We start from the raw sequence: 19,698 nt of genomic DNA on the forward strand, positions 1-19,698 counted from the left end.
TGGCCTAATTCCGTGATGCCCCGTTAGCTGACAGAGGAATTCAATACAATTGGAATTTCCAGTGAGGGAAAAAGAGAGTCGTCACGAGGCCAGTAGTCTTATACCAGCTGAAATCATCACAGATGATGAAGAAAACTGGGCCTCTTGATTCTAGTTATAACAAAGATTATACTGAACACACATAGGAGAGAAGCGCTGGGGAGTTTCTGAGCTGCACCATCAGCATGAAGCCACCTTTTTCTTTTTTTGTTTGTTTGTTTGTTTGTCAGAGGAAAGAGGCATGAGTTTTGGTATGGACTTATCCGCCCCTTCTCCTTGCTGGACACGCACGGGGATTCTCCTGGAGCTTCTTTTCAGCCTGTGAATGCCACTCCCTAAAGGAGGAGAGGTGCTGGCTGCTGAGTGAGGTGAGGCACTCCTGTCTGCCCTGGGGCTAAGACTCCATTAGCCAAACGCTCCCTGCCCAAGAAGAGACAGCTCATTAGTAAGGAAAGGAGGCAAGAACTAACATTAAAAAGGACTAAGCTACTCCTCCTCTACCTTCTATTTTTTTTTTTTGGAGTACTTTCCTCTTTGTTTTAATATCTCTCTTTTTATAAATCATGCCCCTAACTTATGCTGTGACACGTTTCAGAGTAGTATTTATTTCTTCTCTAGTACTTAAAACACTTTTTTAAAGCTAGTTTTTCAATGTAACTTTATTTTTCGTTTGTTCACTCTTCAGGCTGCTTTATTACTTTCCTATTTCCACAATATTTGCTGCATTCTTTTTTTCTTTCATTATTCTCAATTACTTCTTTCCCAATGCTACCTTATTTCCTCTACTCATTCATTCCTTTTCTCTCTTCAGTTCTTCCCTCACACTCCTCTTTCAGTCTTTTTTTCCCACCTCTAATTCCTCTATGGTTGTTTTCTTCATAATTTTGAGGCAGTATCCTTTATGCCTTGCTCAGCCTTTCAAGCCCTGTGGATGGGGAGAGGACTGGGAGGAGAGAAAATAAGGAAGATGACTGACTTGAACACACTGTTGTCCTACAGGAAAAAAAAATGCTATCTTTGCAAAGTCCATAAACATAATTTGACTGACTCACTGTATGCCATATTGAGTACCAGCCTCCTTTCCTAGGATAATAAGAGCCTACAAGGGATGGTGGTGCCCTGAAGAATAAAAACATGAAAGAGGACTTCCCCAAAGCCATTGGGTGGAGCATAAAGGATGTGGAAAGAGTAGAGGGCTGGAGAACAAAGATGATGATCGATAAAGGTGAGGAATTCAAGCACCATGAATACCAACAATTGAATAAGTTGACATTAGAAATGTTTTGGCCTCCATTGACCATGAGCTGGTGAGGCTGGTGCTGGTCCATTGTTTTGTTTCTGTGAGCCTGAATAACTTCTATGATATTAATTCTATAATGAATGCCAGTTTCAAGGTAATTAATGACATTTTAAACTATTCATGACTTAACCGAGTGGTTAGAAAAAAATATTACTCTTTTGAAGGTACTGACAACAAGACCTCAATTTCACTGTCAGTACAGGTGTCTCGGAGAATTTCATTGATGCTATTTTCATACAGAATTCCTCAATGAGTATACAATAGCTAATCAAAACCCATGTATATTAGAAACACAGTTCATGAAAGTTTAACTGGAAAAAGGACTTTTTTACTCTTAAAAGTCTGAATTATAAACTTCTTTACTGCAGATACAGGTTTAGGTTTTACAGTCGGATGAGTGATGAAATATACTTTCTACATGCTGTATAAAATAGCTTAGTAATTCTAGTAAGTCACTTCAGGAATCTCTGCTTGCATGTTTGAGCCCCACCATCTATGCTAATAATGTCTGGTTTCTGTATTCGTAATTTTTTTTTCTTTTTTCACCAGTTGTTTGGGTGATATAATAATCATAGAATCATAGAATAGTTAGAGTTGGAAGGGACCTTAAAGACCATCTAGTTCCAGCTCCCCTGCTATGGGCAGGGACATACCCCACTAAATCAGGCTGCCCAAGGCCCCATCCAACCTGGCCTTGAACACCTCCAGGGATGGGGCATCCACAACTTCCCTGGGCAACCCATTCCAGTGCCTCACCACTCTCATGGTGAAGAAATTCTTCCTAATGTCCAGTCTAAACCTGTTCCTCGCCCGTTCATACCTGTTCCCCCGGTCCTACCCTCACAAACCTTTACGAATAGCCCCTCTCCAGCTTTCCTATAGGCCCCCTTCAGATACTGGAAGGTCACCATAAGATCTCTTAGCCTTTTCTTCTCCAGGCTGAATAAGCCCAACTCTCTCAGCCTGTCCTCATAGGGAAGGTGCTCCAGCCCTCTGATCACATTTGTAGCCCTCCTCTGGACCCATTCCAACAGCTCCACATCCTTCTTATGTTGAGGATTCCAGAACTGGACACAGTACTCCAGATGAGGTCTTACAAGAGAGGAATAAAGGGGCAGAATCACTTCCCTTGACCTTGCCGGCTCATGTCGAGCTTCTCATCGACCCACACCCCCAAGTTCTTCTCTGCAGGGCTGCTCTCAAGCACGTCAACTCTCATCGTGTAATGAAAATGAGTTTTGCCCTGACTCAGGTGCAGGACCTTACACTTGACCTTGTTGAACCTCATGAGGTTTTCAGAGGCCCACTTCTCCAGGCTGTCCAGGTCCCTCTGGATGACATCCCGTCCTTCTGGTGTGGCAACTACACCACTCTATGTAGTTGATGTGATCTGCAAACTTGCTGAGGCTGCACTCAATCTCACTGTCAATATAATTGATAAAGATATTGAACAGCACTGGTCCCAGTATGGACCCCTGAAGGACACCAATAATCACACAGTATTGATTACTCACCCGTATCTTCTTTACCTCCTTTCTCCATTTTGACTAGCATATTTTCATTGCAGTTCCCTGTAATGGAAAACTACGAAAAATGTGTCTTCCTGTAAGCTGTTTTCTCATTTTATCATGAGAAAGAAACATGTGACATGATTGTACTCTTCTGCAACTGTCTTCGTGTTTTTATTTAGTCTACTAAAAAGTAAGCATGAAGTCATAAAACAAGATCAAAGTATAGTATGGATTTGCTAAGGAATGATTAAAATTTCTATAAGAAGCTTCAAGAAGCTGAGTCAGGCTGATAAGCAGGATGGTAATGATTGTATTTCTGGTTCTGAGCTGCACCAAAAATGGTGATTTATGGTATAGTTTAAAATCTGAAGGATGAACACGTTGTTCTAACGTGCAATTGAACCCTTTGACAAGAACTCAAGAAAAAAATTTAAGGTGGGCGAAAACCCAGGAAAGCTTGTCCTGTCATGGACAGAATATACTGTAATAATGCACCTCATAATGCAGGTCTCTGTCTGCAGGACCTGTGTATGTCAATGAGAGATATATACTGGTGATATTATAGATAGTATATGATGCTCTGATATAATGTGAACTACGGTCTGCTTAATTTACACATAATTACCTAAAGCTGTGTACCAAAGATAAAAGCTGCCTGATGTCATTTAGTCATAGCAACACAATGAAGAAGGAAATTCAAACTGTTTTATTTTATAAATAAGATGTTAATTCTTTTGAATATCAGACAAAAGTAGAGATGAAATGAAAGACAGAAAAGAAAAGATACATAAACCAAACTGATTACGCGAAAGGGTATAAATTAATTAGACTGGAAAGTATTTTGGTTTTGCAGCCATCTTCCCTTATAATCTCAAACCCCATCTAAACTAATAAATGTTAAACGTGTGCCGAAACTAATGTACGTGTATCAACTTGCCAATGCTTACAAATGGAATACTTTAAACAGAACATAGCAAGGGAATTAGAAAAATAAAGAAACAACCACACCTATCCTTGTAAAGCATGTAAAACTGAATAACATGAAAGAGCATGAGTGAGTGAAAGAAAATTGTATGTGCGTGTGTATAAGCTACTAAAGGTGGTGATATTAAATGAATGTATCACTAACGCAGGGCGGATGAGGTAGACCTGGTCAGCTTCCTCTTCCCATGACAGAATAAGATCTGATCAACGCAATAATTAAACAAGCGTTTCATCTGTTAATTGCTCTGTTATTGTCAGAGTTTTACCATTAATTTTGTTAATGCAAGCCATAGTGCTGAGATGTTACAGCGAAAATCCTTATGGTATTAAACTTCCAAAATGCCAAGAATTTAATGTGGGGTGTTAACTAGGATGAAGACATTCCAAATGGATATTTCTGAAATCATTTCACATTGTAGAAATCACAAAGGGCTGTTTTCTTTATGTTTTTTTTGTTGTTATTTTTTTTGTGCTTCCTGTTGCCACCAAACCAGAACATTATAACAAAATTCTGTGGAACTTGAAATTGAGCTCAGCAAGAACAATGTGTCCTCACCAATGTAAAAATATCAACTAGGGACTAAGATACCTAATTCCAAATGAAAAGCTTTGCTCTAGTAATATAAGTCAATTTTTTAACTTATTTTCAAACTAGGCACATATTTGCAGATTTTTTTTAGCATTGAAAATAAATGGAAAAAAATATGGCCAAATGTAAGCAATCCGGAAGTAATGCGCAAAGTGAAATATGTGAGGTTATTTAAAACATCCTTTACTCCCTGTCAAGAAGTAAATACTTATTTTGTAATTTGAAACAGCTTTGGGTAGTATAGCAATTCTATGTATATTCTAGCACACATAGGAAGACTCGAGAGTGCTCCAACATCAAGGTGAAAACCTCAACCACATCCTGACAGACAGCAAAATCATCCCACCATCTCTTTTCCTCTCTGTCCTGATTTCCACTGGAAGGAAACTCGTGTATGTGTACTGTCCTCTGTATGCCAGTATGCTGCTACCTATTTCTCTGGGCAAGTGCAGGGCCAAAACTGCAGGAAGCACTGTGGACACTGAAGCTCACAAGTTAAAAGCAGCGATAAATGTAATCAATGCTTGCAGAACTGGATGAGGAGTTTTATACAACAACATGGAAAATGTGTTATATATCACTAAAATTATGCCAACGATAAAAATGTTTCTTCTTTCTTAAATTGCCATTAAAAGTTTCAGTTGGAGTTAGTTTCTTTTGTGTCATATGGTATACAAAAAGTAAGTCAATCTCCATTCAATATTCAGAGAACTTAAACAGAAAGAACTGTTACAGTATTGAATGTTCTGATCTTTTTTTACATCACAGGTCAGCTCTTCTAATAGTAGGTCCAGTAATTTCTGCTTGATTAATACTTAAATATCCTTTTGGTCTTGAGAACTAATTATTTAGAAAAGTTTCTGGTCTTGCTTTAAGATCTTCAGGGGCATGAGTCTCCAAATCCCCCATGCCCTTTTTCTTCACATGCTGAATTTTTAAAATCTCTTGTAGTGTAGACTATCTACCAATTTTCACATAACAAGTGCAGCATTTTATCTGTTGCCTTTAAACTCTTTACTATAAAAATCAGGCACTTTTGTCTAGTGTTGTTCTCACCAGATGTAAATCTGCTTTTTTGCCCCCACTCACTCTATAACTGAGGGTCATATTAACGGTGCTTTGTTGACCCCTTGTATGGGAAACTTGTGTTCACTTGCTGCTTCTGGTATAAATCCTCCAACCACAAAAAAGGCCAAGGCACTTAAAACCTTCTTTGCCATCGTCTTTACTGGTAAGACCTGCCTTCAGCAATCCCACATCCCTGAGACCAGAGGGAAAGTCTGGAGCCAGGGTGGCTTACCTTCACTGGAGGAGGATCAGGTCAGGGAATATTTAAACACACTGAATATACACAGATCCATGGACCGAGCATTGAGGGAGCCAGCTGATAACATTGCAAAGCCACTTTTAATAATCTTTGAAAAGTTGTGGCTATTGTGGGAGGTTCCTGAGGCCTGGAAGAAAGCGTCATTCCCATCTTCAAGAAGGCCAAGGAGGATCCTGGAACCACGGACTGGTCAGACTCACCTCAGTCCCGGGGAAGGTGAATGACCAGGTAATCCTGGAAGCCATTTGCAAACAAAGTAAGGTTAAGAAGGTGACTGGGAGTAGTTAGCATGGATTTATGAAAAACACATCCTGCCTGCCTGACCTGATGAAGTGACTAGCTCACAGAATAGTAATAGTGAGACAGCCAAAGTACTGGTAGTATTTCAAGCTGTCACATGCATCGGTACCATTGTGTCACTTAACTGAACTTATAGAAGCTCCAATTGTCATTTGATTAAAAGAAATTGGCCACTGCCATTTCACCTATGTTTGTATTTACACTAAGTGCACTCGCCTAATAACAGTAACACACACTTACAGAAGTTCATATGAGCTAAAATTAAAAATGGCTAGAAAGCAAGGAACATTTTGTGATATGTCAAAACTGTATTTGTGAAATGACAGTTGTATCTACAGCTTTATTTTGGATTTCAGTAGCTCAACATTGCAATTTGGATTTCAAAATTTTCTTTTCCCTTCTTATTCTTTTCCTTGACCTCAACAGTTACCCATTTCCTCACTCACAACAAATACTACTGCCTTTTCAAAATTCCCAATCCCCTGTACAGAGACTTTTCCAAATGTACTGCTCAGAAAACCTTTGTATCTGCATATTTTACTACTTTTTAGGGGGGAAAAAAATAAGTAAGCCCTTGGGATTTAAGTTGTTCCTAATAGGAAGGCATATTCAAGGACACTGGAGACATGTCTGAGGAAACTGTTTTAAATGCAAATATTTGCGTGAGAGAAAAATGAAGAAGTACCGTAGAGTTGTACAGGTTTCCAAGTAACAGTCACAAGCAGCCACAGGAACCTTGAGACTTACTTCTTTTCTTCTAACGATAGATGAAATGCTGTAGAACAATCCACTGCCAGCATCTCCATTTATACCTTCACCTATAGGTGAGAAAGCAAGACTCAGCAATGAATGAAACAGAATGAAAATAGAATGAAAATGTCTATGCACAGCTTCCAAAAGAAAGGCGTTTTTTGGTTACCAATGCAAATGTCTATTTTTAGATTCTCAAGACTAGTTTAACGCATGACATTCATTAGCAGAAGCATTATACTTCTGTAACACATTTTTCATTTTTTTTTATGCTGTTGGCATACCCTTCTCTAGTACATCTATAGATACCATTCCCTAGGATATTTGTATCTAGCAGAGCAAGGCAACAGACTAGACGTAGCAGTACTAGATGTAGCAGTACAAGATGTAGTAAAAGAATTACAAAACAATACAGTTACAAAACAAGTACCAGGTGTAGTACCATATTTCAAATCTTGTTGAGTTATTCTACTTTCTTCCTTGTGTCTGTTATATTATTTCATTTTTTTGACATACCACGGTATATAAACTCCATTAAATGACTATTTTCTCTACAGAATCAAATGTTTTTTTCTTCTTTATTATAAGAAAATTAAGGTTTGAAAACATACTTGCTTTTGTTAAATTCATACTTCTACTTGTTAGATTAACTCTGTGATTTTGTTTAAATTATCAGATGACCTAGATAATCGATTTACACAGGAAAAGAAAAGAGAGAAAAACATTCCAGGGAAATTCTGTCTTTGCACAGAGAATTCCAAATCTTTGTGACTTGTTTTCATTCTGGCTTTGGTTCTCATTGCAATGGCTAGGTCTTTCAACTGACGTACATAAAAAACCCACTGTAATTTCCCTTAGAGAGTTCCCCTTCCAGGAAGGTTCAACTTCCAGAAAAAGTTTTCATCTAATGCTGTCAGAAAGAGAAAATGAGAACACGTCTACAGCTCAATGATATGCACATAAATTATAGTTCTGTCTTCAACAGAAACCAGTCTGAATGATAGATTAATGTATTAGGAACTTAGCCAAATCTTTTACCAGAAAAATAATAACATGCAACTTTGAACTGAAGTTCCTCATTTGCCTGAACAAATTGTGTTTGATGCATTAATTGGAGTTAAACAATAGTTGTTTTGGCAATGTCAGACTGCCACTTTTGCTGTGTTCCAGCAAGGTTCATTCATTACCTTTATCATAATTGTCTCATACATTCTGATCAGAACACTGTATCATTAAAATAGGTGTTTAGATTTAGGTCCTTGATACCGAAATCTCTTACCCTTTGTTCCACCCTGTCCACATCACAATATTGCTATTCTATTATCTTCCTTTTATTGCTACTGTGTCAGTTATAATATTGCTACATAAAGTATAATCAAAGCAAAAGCATTATAAAAAGTTTCTTAGTGAATCAATATTCACTAAATAAAAAAATGATATCCTAATATTTACTGCTATGCTTCAAATGCAAATTATTCTATAGTAATCCATATTCTAAAAGCATCCTTAATAACACATTAATTATATATTCTATGTTTAAATATTTGCACGATATTTGCTAAGCTTAAAGGAAAATTTTAATATTCATATGTGGGTGTGCATATAGATTAACTTCTAAACAGTAGTCTCAACTTTAGTTTTGAAGAGCAGAAAACTAAAGAAAGCTAACATCAAAGTCTCTTCTTAAATATCCTGAGTTTTCACCAGACTAAAAATTAAGGCCTGGGAAACTGTAGCAGGCTAACGCTGAGGAATTCAACGGAGTTTTAGGCGAAGTTTAGAATACTTATAGTGTCATGAATGCAGGACAAATAACAAATCATAGCTTATTAGTGAGTGGAGAGGATAAACTGTCTGATGTGGTACCATCAGCAAATCAGCAAGAATATGAAGGCAAACGGAAAGGGAAGGAGTCAGAGGGAAAGAAAGAATAGAAGGCAGGAATAAGACTCAGTCAGTATAAAATATTTGTTAAGGCCAATCATCAATATAATTTTGCAGCAATACTTTTATCATAGTATCAGTATTACTTTCACACTACTTCATTCCCCAGTTTCAGTTATCCTCTAAATCTGTCTTGTTAAGAGTTTGACCCTCTGTGGCTTTGGGAGCTCAGGAAACTCTCAGTGTTGCTCCGTCATAGCACTATGTTTTACCAAAGAAATGCTACAGTTACAGGCCTAGAAGCAAGATCCTAGAATTTTTGTCAATGACTTCACCAAGGACAAGTTTTCATCCTGAAGACATGCAAACGCCTAACCATTGAGACCTGCACATCTGGATTTCAAAGTGGAAAGGCTTTTAGACAGACATCCCTTCACCTGGTGTCACTGGGGACCTCTGAAATGCGACTGACTCCATCCTCTTTGCACCTTCCCTTTAGATATTTACATTCATTGATAAGGTCCTCCTCAGGCCACCTTTTCTCCAGGGTGAGGAGTCTCAGCTCTCTCAGCTTTTCCTTGGATGTGAGGTTCTCCAGTTCCTAAACTATCTTTGTGGCCCTTCATTGAACTCTCTCCAGTATTGTCATGTCTTTCCTGTACTGGGAAGCCCAGAACTGGACACAGTACTCTAGGTGTGGCCTGATCGGTGCTGAGAAGAGGGGAAAGGATCCCCTTCCTCAGCCTGTTGGCAACTCTTTTCCTAATGCAACCCTGAATATCATTCACCTTTGCAGCAAGGGCACACAGCTGGCTCATGTTCAACCTGGCGTCCACCAGAACCCCCAGGTCCTTTTCTGCCCAGCTGCTTTCCAGCTGGGTGGCCCCCAGCATACGTTGCATGAGGTTGTTTTTCCCCAGGTACAGAGAACCTTGCCATTCCCCTTGTTGCACTTCATGAGGTTCCTTTTGGCCCATTTCTCCAGCCTATCAAGATCCTGCTGGATGGCAGCATGACTCTCTGTCACGCTCTGTGTGGATGATGACATTTCTGAGACTCTGAAACTACAACAATAAAAATAAACAGATTAAAGTGGAAAAATCAATATCAGATGTTATATGGATAAAGTATTGCTAGAATTATCTGACAAACATAATACATACTTGAACAAATCAATATGAAAGTAATCTAAACTATGCAAAATCTCTCGTTGGTGTCCAAAGCAAAGCTGGATATTCTTCCAAGTTGTTTTGTTCTGTGTGTAACTCTTCAGACACCATTCACTTGCTTCTTCATGACCGAGAGAAGCAGCTAGTGTCAATCATGCCCTTTATTTTAATAGCAAGGTGGCTTTTCTTGTTTTCACTATTCTTACCTGCTCAAAAATTTCAGTAATAGGAAACAGCAAGGTCAATACTTGTTGTTTGCTGTTTTTTCTCTGCCCAGATGTGTTGTTTTTTTTCTCGTTTGACTTTGTTTGAAAGTTCCAGTGCCTTTATTTTGATCTTTGTTCAGTGAGCAAAGAGGAAATTAGGGTTTCTTCTTCATGACGAACTAAAATGTAACTACATGTTTTTAGACATCACCACAGCAAAAATTGCTTAGCAAGTGTCTGAGCATCCCAAAATTACTTCTGCTAAAGCTAACAGGACTTCAAAAAAACAGTTTATGAGGAGGTTTGCAGGACAACATTGCAGAGACTCATTTGTATTATAAACTCCACACTCCGTAATCAATGTAAATTCCAGAAGATTCCATTAGAAACTGTAGTTCATCTACCTTTCAATGCACATCCACAGGAGGACATAACAGGGACATCATGACATTACTTTCTGATCCTAACTCTAATGATTGATGATATCTTATCCCTGACTGCTGCCAGTCTTTGATAACTTATAAACTTTGAGGTAAGGGAATAAAAATTCCCCTGGAGCCTAAGCCATGCATCAAAACTTGTAAAAATTCCTTCCTGTTTCACATACAAATTAAGTGAATCCATAATCCATGGGTTAAACTGAATTCAACAAAAGACACTGTAACAAATATTGCCAGCATTTTAAAACCAAGAATGAGTCTGTAAAACAGTTCATAAACTTCATGAGCATCATATTCAAACAATGGAAGTTTACTCATTTGAAAAGCACCTAAAGATTCACTCTTCTAAAGGTTACAGACTTTATACTATGTACTTTATATACTATATACTTTATACTAATTTATATTATTTTATAATCATGGATGATAAAAACTTGAAAAGGTACTTTAATGAACGTCTTGCTAATATTATGCACCGTAACACCAAACTTCCTCAGTTTTTACTCAAATTATTTTTGTGATCTTCAAATGACTGTCATTCTATATAGGATAGTCTTCTTGAAGTGCCAGCTCCAGTTGATAAACCTTCAATTCAGAGTAAAAATTCTGGATTCAGCCCCTATGTGCACTACTTTCTGCTATGTTGTTTTATACAACTTCTGTAATTTGATTTCACAGTGTGTGACCCACCTGTTCCTATCAACACTGGCAATATTTTTCAAGTGTTGCATCATCCATACCATGGATTGTTAATGCAACCATTAATCTAATTTTTTTAAAGCAGAATCATGAATAATGATATTAAGCAGAACCTGTTCCAAGACTGGTTCTTGGAAAATATAATTTCTGGCCTCTATCCGTTTGAACCACTCTCTTATCAATGTATCTCATAGTCTTCCCTTCAGATATTTTGTTAATCAATTCTGACTTTAATTTAATTTGATTGCATCAATATTTTACATAAATCTAGATTATTATATTGACTGCACTGATCCCATCTGAAGGGTATCAAAGAAAGATATACTATAACGTGACACAATCTACTTCTGCAAAAATCGTATTGAATTTATTTTATTTAAACATCACATTCTTGGTTACTCTTCCTTTCAAAATCTCTTATATGATACTGTATTAAGGATAAATTAATTCCTTTGAATACTTCACTTCTCCTTTTCAGATATATGTATCACACTTGCTATCCTCTAACGGGAATAAATAAAAGTACCACTCCAAAAACTACAAGCTCTTCTGAAATCACTGTTACTAGACATTATCCAGGCTGCTATGATTTCACATAATGCATGCTTATTTTTGTATCCACCATGGACGTAATCATTTCCATTTTCATCCTTGTTGGATAATCTTTCCTTAATCGTATACATAATTTCTTCTATTGAAATCGGGGCAAAGTATGTGTCACATTTCATATCACTTAATCTCCATCTGATCCTCAGGATATAGCCCTGCTTGTCCCCTTCCTATTATCTCTACAGTACTGTACATAGAAACCGTTTTATAATTTCGTTTATTTTCTTTGAAGGCTCTAGCTCAGATATTTTGCCATTCTCACTGCATTTTTGCTCTTTCTGACCCATAGATCAATAACCCTCTCATTTCAATAAATCCTCAGGACAGTCCATAGTTCTTCCCTATCTACATATTTATGCCTGAAACTCAAGCCCAGACTATTGACATTTTGTCTTCATTCGATTCCATGTCTTTCTTGCATCACAGTCCATGGGAACCTCTTACCTGCATTACAGTCTCAAAATCTGGTGTCCTGAAATCTGAAGCTTTAATTACTACCAATCTGTTTGTCTATCCTGCACTTGAACCTACTGTGGCAGTATTCAATCTATCTGTGCTCACTTATTCCTAGATTACTTTCCCAAATAACTTTCCTCATCCTAGATTACTTTCCCAAATGACTTTCCTCACTGCTCAGTCCCTGCTCTTAAGTAAAGATACATGTCTTTTAAAATAAATGCAAAGTGGCAGTATTTATAGTTCAGTGATACCTCAGTAAAGAAATCTGACCGGTATTATCTCCAAGAATACCTGAGCTGCTGTCATGGCATGATTGATTACTACTGTAGCCTGTTAGCACTTTTGTCAAAACAGTGTCTAGGAAATCCAAAATTTCCCATAACTCAGACTACTACGTACTTCCCTCATTGTTTCAAAAAGTTTTCTAACCCATATCCAACTCTGTTTCACAGATTATAAAACTCTTCAATATGTTAGGAGAACACGCTTGTTCTTTTTAAAATAACCTCTTCTTTGAGTGATTTCTACCTAATTGTTCTCTTCCATGCAAGAAATATGGATATAGGAAGCTTTGGTTTTGAAACCTGAGAAGAGTAAAAAGGAGTCATGGGATGAGTAAAGATAGGACTTGAAAAAATTTGATAAATAATACCCAAGCAACTCTCGTTTCAGCCACTCCTATGAAATTTCATTACGCATCCCTGGTGCAAGACAAAACAAAGCTGTGCAGAACAAATATTTCCTGTTTAAAAATATTCAATAAGCTATTTTCATTAATTTATAGGTTTTTTTCCATTTAGATATACTGCTTTCTTAAATAATTATCTTAATATGTAATGAGGAAAATAGAGAAGAAAGCATGATACAAAACTAAATCCAGACATTAAATGTGCCCTATGGGGTTTTTAAAAACCAAGAAATCACATTTGTCCCACATCACTTAACATAACACTCTCACCTCTGCTACCTCTCTAGCAAAACTCAGCAGCCAGACTTCATGAGACGAAAAGAAAATTAAATTGCTTTACCACATCCTGTCTCTCACAGCAGAGAGTAACCTGTGTGGAGGGGTAAAGCATAAGAAGCAAAACACATATGACATGTTCTTTTCCCTGTACACTCTCAAACTCTGCCAATCTATATTTAGGGGCTTCCAAAGACCATTAGATTCAGCAAACTTTGATGTGCACACCTTATGTTATTTTTTTCTTCTCCTTTTGTGACATAATTACGCTTTTCTCCTTCAAAATATAACAGCACTGAGTGGCTTTGTTTGATTATTTACTGTACAAATAAATGTGCCTGCTTTTAGTTGTTTTATCTTTATTGTCTGATACCTTTGATACCTTCTGAATTCTCAGCCTGCAAGAAACTGTGACTAACATTCCCTGTGTTTACATCACTTGTTACATTGCAAATCTCTGTCATAGACCTTTTCATCATACATCTGACCTTCCACCATCGTCCATTGCTGATATTACATTCAGTTTCATTACATGAAAACCACTTCTTAAGGCAAAAGCAAAGAGGATGAAGCCGCACTTAGAAGAACTTTTTAAACACAAAAAGCTAGCACTGAATTTCTTATTTACAAGATATAGTTTGACTCCTACTGTTGAATTTTCTGCATTAAGTTGGTTTATGACACTCCATCCCCAACCTCCTGCGTTTAAATTTTTTTTGGTTTGGATCAAGCTTTTAATCTAATGTTGAAGAAGCTACTTCTAACAGTTTCAGCGGGAACATGGTGAAAAAAAAAACAACTTTAACATTTCCTTCACTGTCACTTAGAGGTAGAATATTCTGGTTCTTCACTTCCACATCAACTGACCAAATAAAATGACATGACAGACACTATTTTCGTGGCCTTTCATCTGAAGAGAACTTTTTATCCAAGAGTTAAATATGACCATGCAACATTAAATAATTTATTTCATTTTAATATAAACATTCGATATCTGTATTTAAACTGATTTTATTGAAGCAAAACTAATTTAATAACAGGTATCAATTTATAAAACCCCTGATTTTTATATAAATATCTGGAGGTATATCTATTTAAATGGCAAAAACTAAATTATTTAGTATTTGTTTGAAATAGCACAATGAAATATCTGATTACCCAGTTCCATAAAAACACATGAAAATCAAGATCTGCTGTGACAACAAATACACTCAGATCATGAAAACTGCACTTTTTCCTAGACAAATAGTGGTTTTCATAAAAAAATAATGAGAATTACTAAACAGAAACAAGAGAAGCTATTTTAAGTACAGAAGGTTCATTTTTTATTCTGTGATGTAGAACTGTTAAAACTTAAAATTTAGATAAACACTTCAATGAAAGCAATTTCATTGCTTCCACTTCAATTCAGAATCATAATTTCATCTTAAATTTCAGCGTATGCTTGCATTTTATTATGAGAAAAAGAGAAATGCAACAGCATGAGGCTGTAGGCTCCAGCTTCTTATTCAATCCAGCCCTCCTGTGGGAATGAGTAACATCTAAAGCCTCGGACCGCCGATAATAATTATTCTCTAAATTTAAGATGAGCTTTATCCTATCTTCTCTCATGATTAAGAGAGACAAATTTTCAAGGCTAATTAGTTTCTCAGTAAGGATCACTGTTGTTTAGTGTTCAGGCACCCTTAAGGTAATTAGTATGCCTGATTTAAATTAAGAACATTTAGCACATTTTATTAACAACGCACAGTAACAGAAATCCCTGACCAAAATACTTGCTGGACCTTTGTCTCCTGAGGTGGTCTACCAAGGAAGCAAATGTTACATCCAAAGATACTTCCAACATAAACACCTGGCCGAACATTCTTGGTTACCTACTAGCGAAGGTTGCACCATCCTGCTGCACAGGAAAAAGTGGCCTCCATGTTTTCCCAATACAATTTGTCAATGTTCTGTTGCTCCACATTGTTGTAAAGAGTTGAGCACAGCCAGCCAGCAAAGTACTCTGAACTTCCTAAGGAAGCAGTAAGAACTGGTTTGCTTTGCTAGCTCAATAGTCTGCTGTCCTCAGCAGTATAAAGTAGCTGATTTTTAGAGAAAAAGAGTAGAAATGAGAAAATATTGAATAAACAATATAAATGTCATAAACACTGCCAGCTTCCAATAACAAGCATTTTACAACTTTCTGAACCAGAGGTGGCACTGCTTTTAATATCTACAGTCTAAAGATTCTGGTACTTGGACTATGAAAAACAGTATGCAATGCTTCCCAACACAGACAGAACAGTTGTTTTGCTTCTTTTTTCCAAGGTTAACAATATTGCTCCACTTAGTCTTCATAACGACAATCAGTTCTTGTTGCTTTTTTGCACCGCTTTTGCTTCAATTTTTCTTTTAAAGAAATGGGTTAATAGAATTGCAAACTGGTTTTAATATATGAAGGTATTTGTGGCTACAGATAATATATAAAATTAAACACAAAGGGGTTTATGTTGTTCCTTGCCAAATAATTACTCGTTTTATTTCCCTTCGACATTGGTCACTGAGCTCATGATATTCCAGAGAACTATCCCATATCTATTCTCAGCAAGGTAATGGCAAGGCTAGAGTTTATCATTCTGTTCTTATCACTTTAGTTAATCTTTGTATTATTATATTAATTTAAAATTTCAGTTATCAACTTATCACCTTTTCTTTCAATATGGTAATATGCTTGTGTAACTTTGGGTAGTCAGCTTTAGATTTGGCTGTAACGAATATGACTAATTCTCCACAGTTAACTGTATTTTTACTAATGTCCTTTCCTATATCTTTTATGACTATGTGGACCGGCTCCCGCTGTCAACATCCCCCTACACTAGAACTTCTGTAACTATTCTTTTCCTCATTTTAAATCACCTATGATCACAGTAAAACCTCTCCTTCTATTATAATTTTCTCTAGGATTTTTCTGGTGATGGGCTTTATCAAACTTTCTGAATGCTCCTGTACTAATTTGGTGAAATACAGCAAGACGCTTATTGAGTCTAGCATTACATCACAGTTGAATTGTGAGAGCCTCACCTCTGTGCCTGGGAAGATCATGGAACAGATCCTTCTAGAAGCCATGCTAAAGCACAAGGAGGACAGAGAGATGATTCAAGACAGCCAGCATGGCTTCGCCAAGGGCAAGTCTTGCCTGACCAACCCAGTGACTTCCTATGATGGGGTGACCCCATCAGCAGACATGGGAAAAACAATGGATATTATCTATCTGGACTTCTGTAAAGCCTTTGACATGGTCCTGCACAACATTCTTCTCTCTATATTGGAGAGATATGGATTCGATGAGTGGACTGACAGGTGGATATGGAATAGGCTGGATAGTTGCATTCAGAGAGTAGTGTTCAACAGCTCAATGTCCAGATGAAGATCCATGGCAAGTAGTGTCCCTCAGGCGTCTGTGTTGGGACTGGTGCTGTTTAATATTTTCATTGATGATATAGACAGAAAGATCAAGGGCACCCTCAACAAGTTTGTAGATGACACCAAGATGAGTGGTGCAGTCATCACACTAGAAGGACAAGATGTCATCCAGAGGGATGTGGATAAGCCAGAGAAGTGGGCCTGTATGAATCCAATGAGGTTCAACAATGCCAGGTACAATGTCCTACACATAGGTCAGGGCAATCCACAGTTTCAATACAGGATGCGGGACAATGTGATTGAGAGCTGCCCTGCAGAGAAGGATTCAGGGGTGCTGATTGGTGAGAAGCTCAACATGAGTCAGCAATGTTGGCACTCACAGCCCAGAGGCCAACCATATCTTAGGCTGCACCAAAAGAAGCATGGCCAGGTTAAGGGAGGTGATTCTGTCCCTCTACTCTACCCACACAAGACCCTACTTGGAATACTCTGTCCAGTTCTGGAATTCCCAACATAAAATGGATATGGAACTGTTGGAATAGGTCCAGAGGTGGGCCATGAAAATGATCAGAGGGCTGGAGCACCTCCACTATGAGGACAGGCTAAGAGAGTTGGGGTTGTTCAGCCTGGAGAGAAGGCTCTGAGGAGACCTCATAGCGGCCTTCCAATATGTGAAGGGAGGCTATTAGAAAACTTGGGAGGCACTTTTTACAAGGGCATGTACTGATAAAATGAGGTGGAATGGCTTTAAATTGGAAAGGGGAAGATTTCAATTAGATGTTAGGAAGAAATTCTTCATGATGAGGGTGGTGAGGCACTGTAACAGGCTGCCCCCTCCCTGGAAGTGTTCAAGGCCAGGTCGGACAGAGCCTTGAGCAGCCTGGTCTACTGGGAAGTGTCACTGCTCATAGTAGGTGCGGTTGGAATTAGATGATGTTTAAGGTCCCTTCCAATCCAAACCATTCTATGATTCTGTGATTCTATAAAACTTCCCTCTACAAAAGTCATGATAATTCTTCTCCAATATTTCATATGTATTCATGTGCTTACTGAGCCTATGCTTCAATAGTCCCATATACTATGTGGGCTCCAAGCTAACCAAAATACAAGTAACTTTTTAAAAATTATTTTTTTTCCAAGTCTATGATGCATAACACTACTGAAGTTTGACTTAACACTGTTGGAAGATTGATTCTGCAATAGCATGACACTGTTGTGGACACTTGTAAAGTCTCTGCGCCCAAAGTTGCATGAAACGAAGGATTACTTTTCCCCTCACATCCTTCTTCCTCGAGTCTAGCCCCAAGAATGCGCTCACACAAATTTTAAATATAAGCATATCTGTGCACACCCATGATCAAAGGCATTGCAAAGGAAAAAGATTATTTCAGAGCTCCAGCTATGAGAGATTCCTCACATTCAAACCAAAGCCTTGAAATAAGTCCATAAATTCAGATACATAGCAAATAGGGCAGGGATTTACTGCAGTTACACAACATAACTCTTCTGATGGGCAGACCAGCCCATTTTCAAATACCTCTCTGCCTCACAAATGCTTCCTGGTCATGAGGAAGGCGTGAATGACTCTAAAAAGTGCTGTGACAAAAAGGCATTTACTCACTCAGGTGGAATTTCCAACTAGTTTTTCGAACAGCAGAGCAACTTTGATGTTACTGACAGTAGGGAAGGCTCCAGATTTCCTGGGAGAAGCTCACGGAAGTGCAGGACCACATGAATGGCCAGTCACGTTGTGTCAGACCCAACCGCCTATCCAGCTGAGCATGCTTTCTCCATCTGTGGCCATAAGCTGATACCCAGAAAATGTAAGAACAAGGCAGCCAGCTTTGACACTTCCAACAGTCTTGGGCTGAGGGTACCACCACCCCATCCCATTGCTACTGCTGTCTATATCTCTCCTGATAGTATTTGATCAGTCTTGCCCTGAACTCCTGCAGATTTCTTGCGACCACAGAAGCAGCTTCCCATTCAGTGTTGGGGTCCAGTGTGTTACTGCAAGTACTAAATAGCATGTAGGAGGAGGAAAACACAAGTGGTAAGAAGCTAGGCCAGAGTTTAAAGATTGTTAATTAGGACTTTAGAATAGATTCCTGGCACCTATTCTGACAGATGTGGGTTTCTCTCACACCGACACTAAACAAAAAATTAAGCTGAAAAAATGAACTTCTGACCATAACGTTAGTATCAAGGGTTATTATGTTTGGAAATGGTTGCAGGTCCAGACAAATTCATTCCCTTTCTATGTGCACAATTACTTGAGCAGACCATAATGAATTAAAATGTTTAGAAATGAGGCCCCATGCTTTTTCATCCAGCTGTGAAACCTACTGTGGAAAGGTGAAGGGCTGGGTACAGCTGCAGGGGACTGCAAGGGGCTGTAGGCTTTCACCCTGCACTTACGTGGGACACATCAGGTGAAGTTAACTGAAGGCCAGGAATATGAGGTTGCTTCTTAAGACAAACTGGGCCTTACTAGTTAAAACAAAAACATTAACATTGCAGCCATTTTTCCTCTGCTCCCACTGACTCTGTATGACGGAGCCCGGTGCAAAGTTGTATGTTTGCAGTGCAACCATCATCAGAGCCAGACTGCAACACCTACGTTCCATGGGGTACTGTTGCACACTGCTGTGTACCTTACCATAAGCTATCACGGTGCCCTTTGCCCAAGGAACTCTGGCAGTTCACCTCATTTTCCCAGCACACCGCATCCAGGACGCACTTGTTTGTAGGCAATCCATAGGGCACACACTGCCTAAGTGTGTGCTCTATGGATTGTCCATATCACTAGAAGGGGACACGTCTGTGGTTTCAGCCATTCCATTTCTCATGCCCACAAAAATGTGCGAGCATTCCACTGCAAGTGTTTGATGGTTACACCCCCCTCTTCTTGCCACCCACATTACTGGTGACCTCAAGGAGTAAGTGAATGTCTTATGCTTCCAGATGCAACCAAGTCTTTGAACTCCTTATGTGCTCAAAATAGTGAGATATCATAAGGTGTGAAGGCTGCATAAGAACTTCTTAAAAATTTTCCTTAGAATC

Source organism: Cuculus canorus, chromosome 2 (assembly GCF_017976375.1).
Source record: "Cuculus canorus isolate bCucCan1 chromosome 2, bCucCan1.pri, whole genome shotgun sequence".
Taxonomy (NCBI): Eukaryota; Metazoa; Chordata; class Aves; order Cuculiformes; family Cuculidae; genus Cuculus; species Cuculus canorus.